General features: G+C 43.0%; 1 protein-coding gene across 1 annotated transcript in view; it reads right to left on the reverse strand.

The window, feature by feature from the left end:
• LOC147122965 (protein transport protein Sec24D-like) overlaps nucleotides 1–14,148 on the reverse strand; it is a 293,437-nt gene that overhangs the window by 132,491 nt on the left and 146,798 nt on the right. The gene's annotated exons all lie outside the window — the stretch shown is intronic.

The following is a 14,148-nucleotide window of genomic DNA, read 5'->3' on the forward strand; positions in this document are numbered from 1 at the left end:
GTAACGACAGACAGTAAGGGCTCGAATTTCCAAGCCCCGTGGAGGCGGGAATGGGGGGAAAATTGCAGAATCGGGGGGCATGAACCCTTCCCGCCCCCAACCCGCCTCCATGCCCGTTTCCTAGCAGGCGGGTACCCAACCTGTGCTGGGAGCCGCCTCCCCGAGGCGGGAAGGGGAATGGTGCCAATTAACTGCCTGTTAACAGGTAGTTAACAGGCAGTTTTTGGCCTAATCCCTATTTTTAGCTCTGAAGTGTGGGCTGCCCGACGGCTGCAAACCACGCCAAGTTAGCGAGGTGGACTGTCGGGCTGAAGGGCTTGGAGGGTTCGTGATGTCCGGTGTTCAGGTGAGTGATGGGTGCATGAGTGCAGAGGTAAGTGTGTTTGGTGTGTGTAAAGTGTTTAAATAAGTTTAATTACCTTTACTTACTAATGCAGGCTTCCTTCCTTCAGGTCTCGGGAGTCCCTCATCTCACCGGCACAGAAAGCAGAATGGCCATGAGCTGTCAAAAGTTGCAGCATTCTGCTTTCTGTTCTGGAGAGATTTCTAACTGAGTCTGTGGAGAAGGACTCAAGTTAGAAGCCAGATTGTCAGTGTTTGACAGCTTCACAGAGCTGTCAAACGCTGATATTTCATCTGTCAAAAGCGCGTGGGTTGGCCACAAATCGATGGAGGCGGGACTACAACCCAAAAAGTGGGAGTCCCGCCTCCATCACGTCCCCATTGACAAAATCCAGCCCTAAGTGATGGCAGACTATTCACCTGCAGGGGGCATCATAGCCGATCTAATTCTGTCCTCACCCAATGCCCACACACATTCATTTGCAGCAGAGCTTGCTGAATAATGATCAACAGTGGACTCTCAACCGATTTTCCACTCTTTAATCCAGTGTCACCGAGGCTAATTGTAATGTCCTTACTGCTGAGATTAGCCAGTTTAGCACACACCATGGATTGAACCAGGGAGCTTGTGTAATCTCAGCAGCTTTTACAAACTGCTATTAAGAATATATTATAAATTACTGGACAGTTATACTTCAAAAATATATATATTTTATCATTTCAATATACACTGTACATCTACTGGACAATCTCGGTGCCATGAGAAACTGCTGATTTCTGTGAAACAGTCAGTGCCATACAACAAGTTTTGTATTAATGTCAGGCAAAATATCACATCACACTGTAGCTAAACATTCAGTCTAACCAGAGGATAAAGGTTTAGCAAATGTCAAACTGAGGAACAGTGTACAGAATTGTCAGCGGTTCTCCTAAATAGGCTGGTTATGCTGAATCTTGGCAAGGCTCCACTGCAACCACTGATGACTGAAATGTCTGCAGTTGTGGCCAGATAATGTTTCATGGTCAAAATAGGTTCCTTCAGTAATCTTGAAAATTTTGTAATTACATTGTTCTAAATTGATAATAAAGCACCTTCACAACACAACATTTTATTTTATTGACGGATTGCTAGTTTGCAACAGGAAGTTTACAATGAGTGCATTAAAATGCATTGATTATATAATTAAAGAGCAGCACTTGAAGCATAATTAATGCAGGAGGCAAAGATCTCTGGAAGGTGGATCTTTCATTTCTGTCTTTTTTTTAAGGACATAGCATGCATATTTATCCGCCCCAAAGGACATAAATAGTCAGCTTGAGGAGGGAGCATTGGATGAATCATTGAGCACAAATGATCAGGAATATGTGATGATGGCAGTGGGAGAATAGGATCCTGCTCACCAGGGGGGCAGCTAACATCCTTCTTCAGCTGCTAGGAATTTGGACCTCACTAGGCCTACGTTTGAGACTGTCCAAAATACCAGGCAAAATCTGGTAGCGACTATTGATAAGTCCATTACCCACATCTATGCAGTGGTGCCTGACAGTTCATCAGAACCGCAGTAAATCATAGACTGCATGACAACTCCATATGCTTCTGTAGTGGAGCCCACAATGATAGAATGCTCCCATTGTTGTCCAGAAGTCTGATCCCATGCAGATTAGTGGACATGGTGAGGAAGTGCCCAGCAGCAGGGCATTACTGGATTGGGTATAGATAAGGCTGCTGTCTCTCAGGGTGACGCCACATTTGATGGGACCAGTGGGGGTGGGCTTGGACTATTCAAATCAATTGACTAATTTCCCCAATAGGCTTTCAGTTATTTAGTTCAGCACGACTGCTAGCATCTGGTTCGGTCTTTCCTAAAATCAGCCTTTTTAATGCTGTACAGTTTGGGCAAAGAAGACATTTTGCTATGAGTAGAAGCTAATCAGTTAAATATTTAGCCCCACCAGCCCACCACTCAAATGACAGAAAATCTACCAGAAAGTGGGCAGGACTAGCCAGGCAGCATTAGACATGGCAGGGCCAACTGAAAGGCCATTTCAGGACTCCACTTGAGGAGGTACAAGGCAACCACAAACACAAGAAGTTCCTACTCACATCCAGAGCCCAACCAGCTCCCTTACTTCCTCCAATGGAGAAACAGCTGGAAAAAGCACTAGGATAGGTTCTTAGAAGACACACATCATAGTCTGGTCATCAGAAAAACACAGTGATCATTTATTAGGGTAGATTTTTCAAGTGGCGATGTACCTAACCTGCTGTGCGCTAAGAATGCCAAAGCAGTCATTCGTTACCATTCAGTTACTCTAGGCATGCACAAGCGATTTAACCTGCAGCCAATCTGCTGATCCACATACCCTGGAATTTTTTAAAGTTCTTTTTTTAAACAACGGCTCTGTCATCGGTGTTTACAAACAGCAGTCAAATGATGATTATTCATTAGGAAAGCAAATGAAATAGCTTAGTATTCTAATTGTTCAAAGTTCTAACAAATCCAAATCACAAAACGAAAACAAAATACAAATATTCCTACCTAACTGAAGTATTAAAAAAAGCACATGGTATATAACTTCTGACTTATATGTTCAAATCATTCAACATTGGCCCAACCCAGATATATAGGGCTGGATTTTCATTGAGGAGGCGGGTAGGAGGCAGGACAACAACTTTTGGGGTTGTAGTCCCACCTCCATCGCGTTCTAGCCAACCCACGCGATTTAGACTTGATTGACCTTGTTGAGCACGCCCAGTGGGCTCAGAAGGCCAATTAAGGGCCACCCGGCAACAGGTGATGTCACAGATTGAAATTTCATCTGTCAAGTCCTTTTGACAGATGAAATATCAGCATTTCACAGCTGTTTGAAGCTGTCAAACACTGACAATCTGTACTCCAGGTTAATTCCTTCTTCTCAGGATGATTTAGAGATCTCCCCGGAACAGAAAGCAGAGGCTGCAGATTTTGACAGCTGGCGGCCATTCTGCTTTCTGTGCCGGTGAGATGAGGATCTCCCGAGACCTGAAGGAAGGAAGGCAGTAAAGGTTAGTAGAACTTTTTTAAACACTTTACACAGATCAAACACACTTACCTCTGCACTCATGCACCTATCACTCACCTGAACACCGGAGATCTTGACCCTCCAAGCCCTTCATCCCGACGGCCCACCTCACTAACTCAGCGTGGTTTGGAGCCGTCGGGAATCCCACATTTCAACAATGAAAATAGGGATTAGGCTAAAAACTGCCTGTTAACTACCTGTTAATGGCCCAATGAAAATCCAGCCCATACTGTCCATTTGGTTAGCACTCTTTGCAGCGTTTGTACCAGATTTACCCCATTTGCTACAGGTTTGCACCATACCTATAACTGAAATGTTTAGTGTTACCACTGATTCTCTTTAAAACTGAAATGTAGTCCTGCAGCTTTATTCTCCTGTGGAGTGCGATGCGATTTAGTCTAGTAATTATAGTTCCATTTTTATAAAATCTTACCTTGTGGGGGAAAAATAATTTACGTGACCTTTTAAATTTATTGGTAAAATCACCCCAGTAACAAAAAGCTGCAGTTAGTTCTAATGTTACCATATGTGCTCCAATAATTGGTCACTAAAATTGTCATGTCAAGGCACTACCACTGAGATTTTCACCCACTTTAGAGTAATCGTTTCAACACTTGTGAATGATTAAAGTGATATATGAGCAACCTACAACTTGCTATAAAAAAACTCTTAAAACACAATAAAAATACCCGCATAATATATTTTTATTAATAAATTTTGATTTTTACTAACTATTTTCTATTAAATTTAAATGGTTGCAGTACTCCAAATATGATATTTGTCATTTTTAGGTAGGTCTGTAATGTTCTAAGTACATTTAATGTTATTTCTTAGAGTTTACATGTAACAGTAAATTTTGTAAGGAGGGCCTCCTGCACAGAGTCTCACTCAACAGGAATATGAATCGGAGAATCGGTTCCGGTGATGGGCATGCCCAGATTTGCAGTGCTCACAATTTTCCCATGATTAATTTTAATGACCAGAAAATTGTGAGTGCTGCAAATTGAGCACACTAACTCTGCACCAAATTCCCCAATATGGGCTCCCACTGAGTAACGCTCCGCACCAGGAGGACTGCCTCACAAATTGATCCTATACATATATCCAGATTATGTCATTAAGTGCTGAATTTCTACCCCATTTATATTACACAGTTGCCTGCAACAGCATCAATTCAGAGTTGAAAATAATGTAGGTGAGTCTGGAAGAAGCATGGTTTACAGTGATTATGATACCAAACCAGCAATCCAGGGGTCAAGCAATCATGGATCTTTCAGTCTTGAAAGAAGGGAGGACCTTATAGAAGAGAAGTTATGAAATTTGAATTCAATAAATCTGGTAATTTTTGGGCTGGCACCAGAAAAATAATCATGAAAACTGATGGATTGTTTGAAAATTCCAATTGGTTCGCTAATGTCCTTCAGAGAAGGGAATCTGCCACCCCTAGTCTGACCTACACGTGACTCCTGTCACATATTGGCCCAGAAATTCAGGTCGGGGGCTTCCCGCAGGTGTAAGCCCCCGACCTGCACTTACCTTGTGCGCCGGCCGTTGAGCTGTGGGCCCCCGTGGAATTCCGACCTTGGGCCTGCTCCAACTGCCGGCGCGCAGTGCTTGCATATCCTGGGACGCAGTTAGTTCGATGCGTCCCCTAGGATCACGTGGGCCATGGGGAGCCAATCGGAGCAGGGAAATGCCCATTCATAAGTTTGACAGGAAGAGCTGTCAAAACTTAAAAATACTACGGGCCCCAAAACATCACTAAATCTTCAAATAAATTTTTAAAAATCACATGTTTTAAATAAACTATAAATTACATGAAATAACTATTTTAAACAATAATTTAAATTTTTGAAATTTTTAAATTTATTTTCTAATGGGGCTAAAAATAAACTTACCTTTCTTTAAAGTATTTAAAAATAATAAACCTGTGGAAAAAATGTTTTAATTTTAATTAATTCACCACTTACCTTGTAAAAAGCAGGCCTTACGCCTGCTTTTTAAATGTGTAAACTCTGGAGACTTACCCTCCCGGGAAAACCTGTAAAAAAAATGTAAGTTCGATGCGCACGCGCAGCCTCTCCTGCGCACGTGTTCGACCTCTGAACCCCTTCTTTCAGGGGAACGGAAGTGCCGGTTTCCCGCGCATGCGCAGTGCATGCAGGAAACCGGCACTTCCATTGGGCCTACGGGTGAGTACCCCGTGCGTACTCACCCGTGGAGACTCGAATTTCTGGGCCATTATATGGTTGACTCTTAATGCCCTCAGGGCAACTATGGATAGCCAATATATACCGCCTCTCCAGTGTCACACACATCCCAAGAACAAATAAAAAAGAACAAAGTCTCCTCAGGAGGTAGTTTTGCCTTGTGGCTATGGAGGCAAAATGTTGTCGGTGGCAAGGATGAAGCCCTGCAACTGCTGGCAGCATTAGCATTGGGTCTACAATTTTGATTCTGGCAATAGGTCAACTGAGTTCTCAAGCCACCAGGAAAGGTGAACTGTAAGAAACTGCCTCCAACACTGGGGTATGTCCTTGGCCAGGATAAAAAAGTTGTGAATGCAATTTTGTAGTAACTGCCATCTGTTGATATATTGATCTGCAGTGCAAAGCAGGAGACTTGCGTCTGAAATGGGATAAGGATGTTATGCGATTATGTTGCTGTTTAGTATTGGTGTAAACCCAGTGGGTGCATTGGGCTTACAGTGTGATGTCACATTTATATCAATGATGAAAGCAGTCTGTTGGAGAGTCGGTTCCCTTAACGCCGAATCTGGTATTGACGCTGCACAGTTACTACAAAATTGCATTCACCACTTTTTCATCCTGGTCAAGGGCATGCTCCAGTGTTGGAGGCAGTTTCTTACAGATCACCTGCACTGGTGGCTTGAGAACTCAGTTCTCCCATTGCCAGTCAGCAGCCCATTTTACATCTCTCCTAATTTTTAATTCCATCGCATTATCGGTTCCTCTATCTCTGCACTCCAACTATCAATAATTTTGTCTTATTGCTCAAAATAGTGACTGAATCATACTGTTTCCCTCCCCCACCCCATTCATATAGGGATTTGTTATCGGGTCTACACTTTAAATTAGCTTTCATGGTTATAAAAAAATGTGCTGTATGAACACAACTTTTGAGACTTCTATACTGTTGCTATCTGTGACTATTAATCATTTTTTTGTGGAGGGTGGGTGAGAAGAGCATGTTCCATTTGGGAAGATAATTTATATCTACAGTATTGCTTTCAATTAAAGAACAAATAAAGAGCACATCAAAGTGAAACTAACAAATCAATCTGTTTTACATTTCTATACTGCTCTTGGGACCATATTAGCAGCTTTGTATCCGATCCAGACATAATAAAAGAACAGATCAGTGCCATTCTCTTCAGAGTGTACTAGAATTAGACAACGATTCCTTATGTTCTACATTCTAGTCCCATTTTGTGCTGTATTAGCCATATTTCTGACAAAGTGTCATGGCTGGCAGCTGTTAAAAGTTCCTGACCTGCCCCCGCAGAGACCCCGCCAAAGTTCACAGGGTTAGGAGGGGGCCTCTTGATATCCATGCCAAAGGGAGGCACAGACGCCATTAGAAGCTGCAAATTATGACAAACCAGTGACTGACTGAGGAAGAGGAGGAGGAGACAGAAGGAATGGGCACCAGCAGTTCCTTTTGTAAGAAGAATGTATACAAATATTTGAATTTTTTTTTATTGCCTTTTACTTCAGGGGTCCAGGCTATGATCCTAGCTGGGCCCCACTTCTGTCCTTTGGCAGTCTGGTACACCTGATCTCACTTGGTGTGCCGCTGCCAACCTTACCCGCTGAGGATTAAAGATGCAGGAACTCCATACCCTGGGAGTCCCCAAGCCGAGTCCCTCCTACGCCGTTAGTCTTTTAAGTGGCGGGAGGAGGTTTCACCCTTTCCAACAACTTACCGAGTCTCTTACATATGGCCGGTACCCTCCATATTCAGAATTGTGGTGGGAGTGCGCTGGAATGGCCGAGAATTTTTGACCCCATAATTTTTTTAATTAGATCTTATTTTTTAATTGATTTGATAATTGTTCTTTATTATCGTTACTTCCATGCATCTTGTTGAAAGTTATTTTATAAATTCTAGTGGCTCTCCCCTTATTTTTCTGTGTAATCTTATTTTACAATGAGATTAATTTCTTACATTCGATCCTTTTTTCTGATTCTCAAAGTGAATAACAGTACCAAGTAAAAGTAATATTGACATATGAGTTTAAATTTTCTAGGTGCTAAATCTTGTGATTGGGTAAAGTGTTTTTCACAGACTTGATATCATCCGACAAGACATGCTGCACACATATCAAGAGGGCTGAGATGGTAAACACAGGTACTTAGATGCTGCCACATGTGGTGTGTACAGAAGGTTATGACAGTTAGAGGACAAATGTGTTGTAACAGAGGACACGGAGATGGAATGTTATGAGATAGCCTTAGACCAATGACAGTGAATGCTAAATACCAAACACTTAACAAAGCAAGCTCAGAAGAAACCGATGTAAGGGTCTGAGCACTACCAGTGCACAGTGAATCGCATGTGGCAAAATTCCCTCAGGAAGTGGCTGGCTTGCAGTCTTGTCTATGTGTTGTCCACACCTAGATTGTATACTTTGTTGCTCAATAGGCAGAGCTAAATGTTGTATTGCACTGGTAAAAATTATTTATGTTGATCTAGAATTTTTGCAGAACTGTAGGCTAATAATCAGGCACCCTTTTTTTATTAATGTAGGTGTGTGCCTATATAGGTGAATAGATAGATAGATAGAGAGACAGAAAGAGACAGATGGACTGCAGCAGCGATTCCTTTAAAGACTCCTATTTAAAGCTATATATTGCTATGTTCAGATTATGCATCAGAAGCAAAGTGTCAAATAAAATTGAATTTAGCACCGGTCTCTCAGGTCCAACTGTTTTTGTCTGAATAGTAAACATTTTTATTAAGCCACAAAAATGAATATTCTCAGGAAGACTTCAAAAATATTTTGACTTTAAAGGAATAAGGTAAAACTTATTTCTTGGTGCCAATAATTCGTTAACATTCTGCATATAAGCACATCAGAAAGAGACTGACTTGCTCAGAAAGGTCAGCTTTAATTGCGAAGGGTCTGTGAGCTGTGAGAAAACAGACACTGGACAATTCACAGAACCCGCAAACTGACTTCTCAAATATGCATCATTGAGTGGTGGAAAAATTATTAGTTTCACAAATATGACAAATCCACTGACAAAACTTCAGAAGCTATCCTTTTTGTGCTGCAAGGTCTATTGCCGCAGATATCCAAAGATCAAGGCCATCACTGAACTGGTATGGGATTGTTGAGTGTTGGATGATAGATCTAATGTCCCAGGTACTGCTTTACATTTACAGGCTAGTACAATCTGATAAAGGGGTTTGTTAATCATGGTCTTGCGTCCTTTCTGCTTAGTCTCGATAAGTCTCCAGTAATATTTAAATTTACTTTTACTTCTTCAATAAAAACTGCAGTGGTATATTTTGTAAGCAATTTTAAAATATTGTTACATGTACATAATATGAAAATAGACTGAAAAATCTCTGACCATAAGAGTAGATTAATAAAAGAGGTTTACTTCTGATACTAACACTGGGGTCCAGAAATACTGGCACATTATATTCCAACCTACATTTGCTATTTTTTCTAATTCAACCCATAAATACATCTTTCCTCATATTACTACCAAACAAGTACAGTGATTAAAAGTGTGTCCGTTTAAGGGCAAGCAAAGCTTCAAAATATATTCCCCAGAGATATTATGAATCAAAAGAAGATCTTTGAAATATGAAGTGCATAAATTTTATGGCTCAGGAACGGCTATATTTTTCACAGCTATTGCACTAAGGCACAGAACACATCATGGCCTAAAATTTTGTTTAGCCCATTTTCAGGCGCAGAATGGTCAGTGTGCTGGAATATAACAATGCCTAAATGTAAGAGAAATCTCAAAATATTTGGAGAAGTACCTTACATGATCTAGTAGAAAAGAGGGCAAAAAGTACAAATTAATTGCCAATATCTTCCTTCAATCAATTAGTTGTGCATGGAATTTAGCCATGCACGCATGTTAAGTTTTGGACTCGCAAATCCTCTCAGATCCCATGAACAAAATCAATTCTGGGCACCACACTTTAGGAAGGATGTAAAGGCCGTAGAGGGGATGCAGTAAAAAATTGCGAGAATGATTCCAGCGATCAGGGACTTCAGTTACGTGGATAGACTAGAGAAGCTGGGATTGTTCTCCTTAGAGCAGAGAAGGTCGAGAGGAGATTTGATCGAGGTTTTCAAAAACATGAGGGGTCTAGACAGAGTAGATAGAGAGAAACTGTTCCCATTTGCGGAAGGGTCGAGAACCAGAGGACACAGATTTAAGGTGATTGGCAAAAGAACCAACGGCGACATTTAGGGTTAGGGTTAGGGTTAGGAAAAACTTTTTTACTCAGCGAGTGGTTAGGATCTGGAATGCACTGCCTGAAAGGGTGGTGGATGCAGACTTAATCGTGGCTTTCAAAAACGAATTGGATAAATACCTGAAGGAAAAAAAATTTGCAGGGCTACAGGAGTGGGAGTGGGACTAGCTGATGTGCTCTTGCAGAGAGCCGGCGCTGGCGCAACAGGCCGAATGGCCTCCTTCTGTGCTGTAACCATTCTATGATTCTATAATTGCATATTCAACACGTGCAATCATTGCTGGTCACATAAGACAATCACTACCACTAAGGCACTGATGCGTATACATTAGATCAATTTGCAACAATTGTGATTGTAAGACAATTCCCATATCACTACAGTTGTAAAAAATATGGAAAAAAACATTTAAAACAACAACTTGCATTTATATAGCACCTTTAATGTAGGAAAATGTCCCAAGGTGCTTCACAGAAGCATAATCAGTTAAAAAAATTAACACCAAGCCAAAGAAGGATATATTAGGAAGGAAGACTAAAAGCTTGGTCAAAGAGGTATGTTTTAAGCAGGGTGTTAAAGGAGGGGAGGTTTAGGGAGAGAATTCCGAAGCCTAGGGCTCAGATGGTTGAAGGCACGGCCGCCAATGGTGGGGCGATGGCAATGGGGATGCATGGGTAATTTAAAAGGTATTTTCAATCATTGGGACTGTTTTCAAAATTATTGTGAATCCACAGCCCTCTGCTTGGGTCATCTCCCTTGTAGTTAATCGCCTGGATTTTGCGGTGGGTATGACGGCATACTCTCAGAGTACGCCGCCATACCGCCTTTGAAATCTACTGCAAGTTTGGGATTTAAGCACATGCGCTAAATCCCAAACTTGTGATCTGTCAATGTACGCGCTGACAGGCCATCTGCTCCTCATCCGAAAACTTAGTTGCCGGTGCGGAGTTGGGCCATTGGCCCACCAACTGCCCAGCAATTACGGGTGGAAATTTTACAGCTGGTGGAAAACCCAAGATGAAAAAAATTCTTTAAAAAAAAAATTTAATGGCTTAAAAACTTTAATGAGAAACAATCCCAGTGTATGTTAAAGCTGCAGGTTCTTAAAAAGTATTTCATAACTTTCTGCACAGTATTTGTTTACAAGTGGGAATTATTATGAGTAATAAATTGGATTTCTATGATAAAAGCTAAATCTGATAGTATTTTAAAGGCTGTAGTAATTTAAATGAATGAATGACAATCTGTTTTCTGATTGGAGGACCAGGCCCACATGATCCCAGGTATGCTTCCGCACAGGCTGCGTCCCTGGGATCTGTGGGTCATTACACTGCCATCCATTACCCAGCGTCAGACCACATGTTTTCGCAGGAGGGCCGCCGTCAGGTAAGTGCGTATTCTTTTCGCAGCTTGGTGACGTAGCCTGGAGGTACACCGCCGACCGCAATTTTTGGCCCAATATTGCAAGAACATTCTGCTTTAATTTAGTAAAAATAAAAATTCTTGCTGGTGGTAAAATGAATATCACACACTTGCAGTATCTGCACAGATCTCCCTTTCAAACTAACAGTTTATGGATTTCACTGATGTTTGTTTTATAAAAACTGGTTTTGATTCAAAAATGGATAGCTTTTCCTTGTTAATACAAGCTTGATAGCTTGGCCTCGTTTTTAACTCCCCCAACCTGGTGGAAACTCCTTTCCCGCCCCGATCTGACAACTTGCAGGAGGCAAGGACACCCTCCCCAAGGCAGCAGGGTCCTCTTTAAATATGCAGATCGGGCTCCAATCTTGGCTGCTCCTTTTCTGGGCAGAGACCTGGAGTTCTGGGTCCTAGCTGATTTTCATTCCCCTCCAACTGTCTTGCACTATCTGTACCCTATCTGTAGGGGAGGTGGTTTGACTCTTTTGTTGGAGATATTCATTGCCTGGCACTTGTGTGGTGCAAATGTTACCTGCCACTTATCAGCCCAAGCCTGAATGTTGTCCAGGTCTTCCTACTCCTGCATGCTGACACGGACTGCTTCATTATCTGGAGAGATGCGAATGGAACTGAACACTGTGCAGTCATCAGTGAACATCCTCACTTCTGACCTTATGATGGAGGGAAGGTCATTGATGAAGCAGCTGAAGATGGTTGGTCCTAGGAGACTTCCCTGAGGAGCTCCTGCAGCAATGTCCTGGGGCTGAGATGATTGGCCTCCAACCACGACAACCATCTTCCTTTGTGCTAGGTATGACATCAGCCAGCGGAGAGTTTTCCCCGATTCCCATTGACTTCAGTTTTACTAGGGCTCCTTGATGCCACACTCGGTTAAATGCTGCTTTGATGTTAAGGGCAGTCACTCTCACCTCACCTCTGGAATTCAGCTCTTTTGTCCATGTTTGGGCCAAGGCTGTAATGAGGTGTGGATCCCTGTGGTCCAGGCAGAACCCAAACTGAGCATCGGTGAACAGGTTATTGGTGAATAAGTGCCGCTTGATAGCACTGTCGGCGACACCTTCCATCACACTGCTGATGACTGACAGCAGAATGATGAGGCGGTAATTGGCCGGATTGGATTTGTCCTGCTTTTTGTGGATAGGACATACCTGGGCAGTTTTCCACTTTGTCGGGTAGATGCCAGTGTTGTAGCTGTACTGGAACAGCTTGGCTAGAGGTACGGCTAGTTCTGGAGCACAGGTCTTCACCATGACAACCGGGATGTTGTCAGGGCCCATAGCCTTTGCTGTATCCAGTGCGTTCAACCATTTCTTGATATCACGTGGAGTGAATCAAATTTGCTGAAAACTGGCTTCTGTGATGGTGGGGACCTCAGGAGGAGGCCAAGATGGATCATTCACTTGGCACTACTGGCTGAATGGTTGAAAATGCTTCAGCCTTGTCTTTTGCACTCATGTGCTGGGCTATGCCATTAATTGAGGATGGGAATGTTCATGGAGCTTCCTCCTCCTGTTAAGTTGTTTAATTGTCCACCACCATTCATGACTGGAAGTAGAAGGGCTACAGAGCTTTGATCTGATCCGTTGGTTTTGGGATCGCTTAGCTCTGTCTATAGCATGCTGCTTCTGCTGTTTAGCATGCATGTAGTCCTGTGTTGCAGCTTCACCAGGTTGGCACCTCATTTTTAGGTACGCCTGTGCTGCTCCTGGCATGCTCTTCTACATTATTCATTGAACTAGGGTTGATCCCCTGACTTGATGGTAATGGTAGAGTGAGGGATATGCCGGGCCATGAGTTTATAGACTGTGGTGGAATACAATTCTGCTGCTGCTGATGGCCCACAGTGCCCCATGGATCCCCAGTTTTGAGCTGCTATATCTGTTCTAAATCTATCCCATTTAGCACGGTGCCACACAACACAATGGAGGGTGTCCTCGGTGTGAAGACGGGACTTCGTCTCCACAAGGACTGTGTGGTGGTCACTCTTACCAATACTCTGATGGACAGATGCATCTGCGATGGGTAGATTGGTGAGGATGAGGTCAAGTAGGTTTTTCCCTTGTGTTGGTTCTCTCACCACCTGCCGCAGGCCCAATCTGGCAGCAATGTCCTTCTGGACTCGGCTAGCTCGGTCAGTAGTGGTGCTACCGAGCCACTCTTGGTGATGGACATTGAAGTCCACCAGCCAGAGTACATTCTGTGCCCTTGCTACCCTCAGTGCTTCTTCCAAGTGGTGTTCAACATGGAGGAGTTCTGAAGGTAGTATTGTTGATTAATCGGCCAGAATTTTCACCTTACAGTCATGGTGGGTGCGTGCGGGCTGCATAGAGGGTCGCCATCCTGAAACTTTCAACAGTGTGTTCTGCACTGCACATATAACTGAATTGGATCAATTGAAACAGTCATGTGGGTTTCCCAGTCAATTAAATGGAGCAGGTCTGATGACATTACCGACGCCTGGTTTTCAGCTCAGATACTTAAAGGAGCCTTGCACACATCACAGTTGAAAGTTGTTGGAGGAGGCGTACAGGTGGTTGGGAGAGGTGGCTATTGTTATATATCGAAGAGATTTGTGTGGGTGCAAGCAAGTATGGAGTCACAGTGGCAAAAGGTTGCGCCCAGGTTCTTGGATGCCTCCCTGGAAGTCCTGGTCCAGGGAGTCAGAGCACACAGGGAGATCCTATTCTCTGGCAGCAACAGGAAGAGAGCAGCCAGAGAAACCAAGAGGGCATGGTTGGCAATCGCATAAGAAGTGAGCAGCAGGGGTGTTGTCAACCACTCCTGGATTCAATGCTGCAAGAGATTTAATGATCACATGAGGTCAGGAAAGGTGAGTG

This window comes from Somniosus microcephalus, chromosome 2, assembly GCF_052327205.1.
Source record: "Somniosus microcephalus isolate GS21.2 chromosome 2, FLI_Smic_1.0, whole genome shotgun sequence".
NCBI classification, from domain to species: domain Eukaryota; kingdom Metazoa; phylum Chordata; class Chondrichthyes; order Squaliformes; family Somniosidae; genus Somniosus; species Somniosus microcephalus.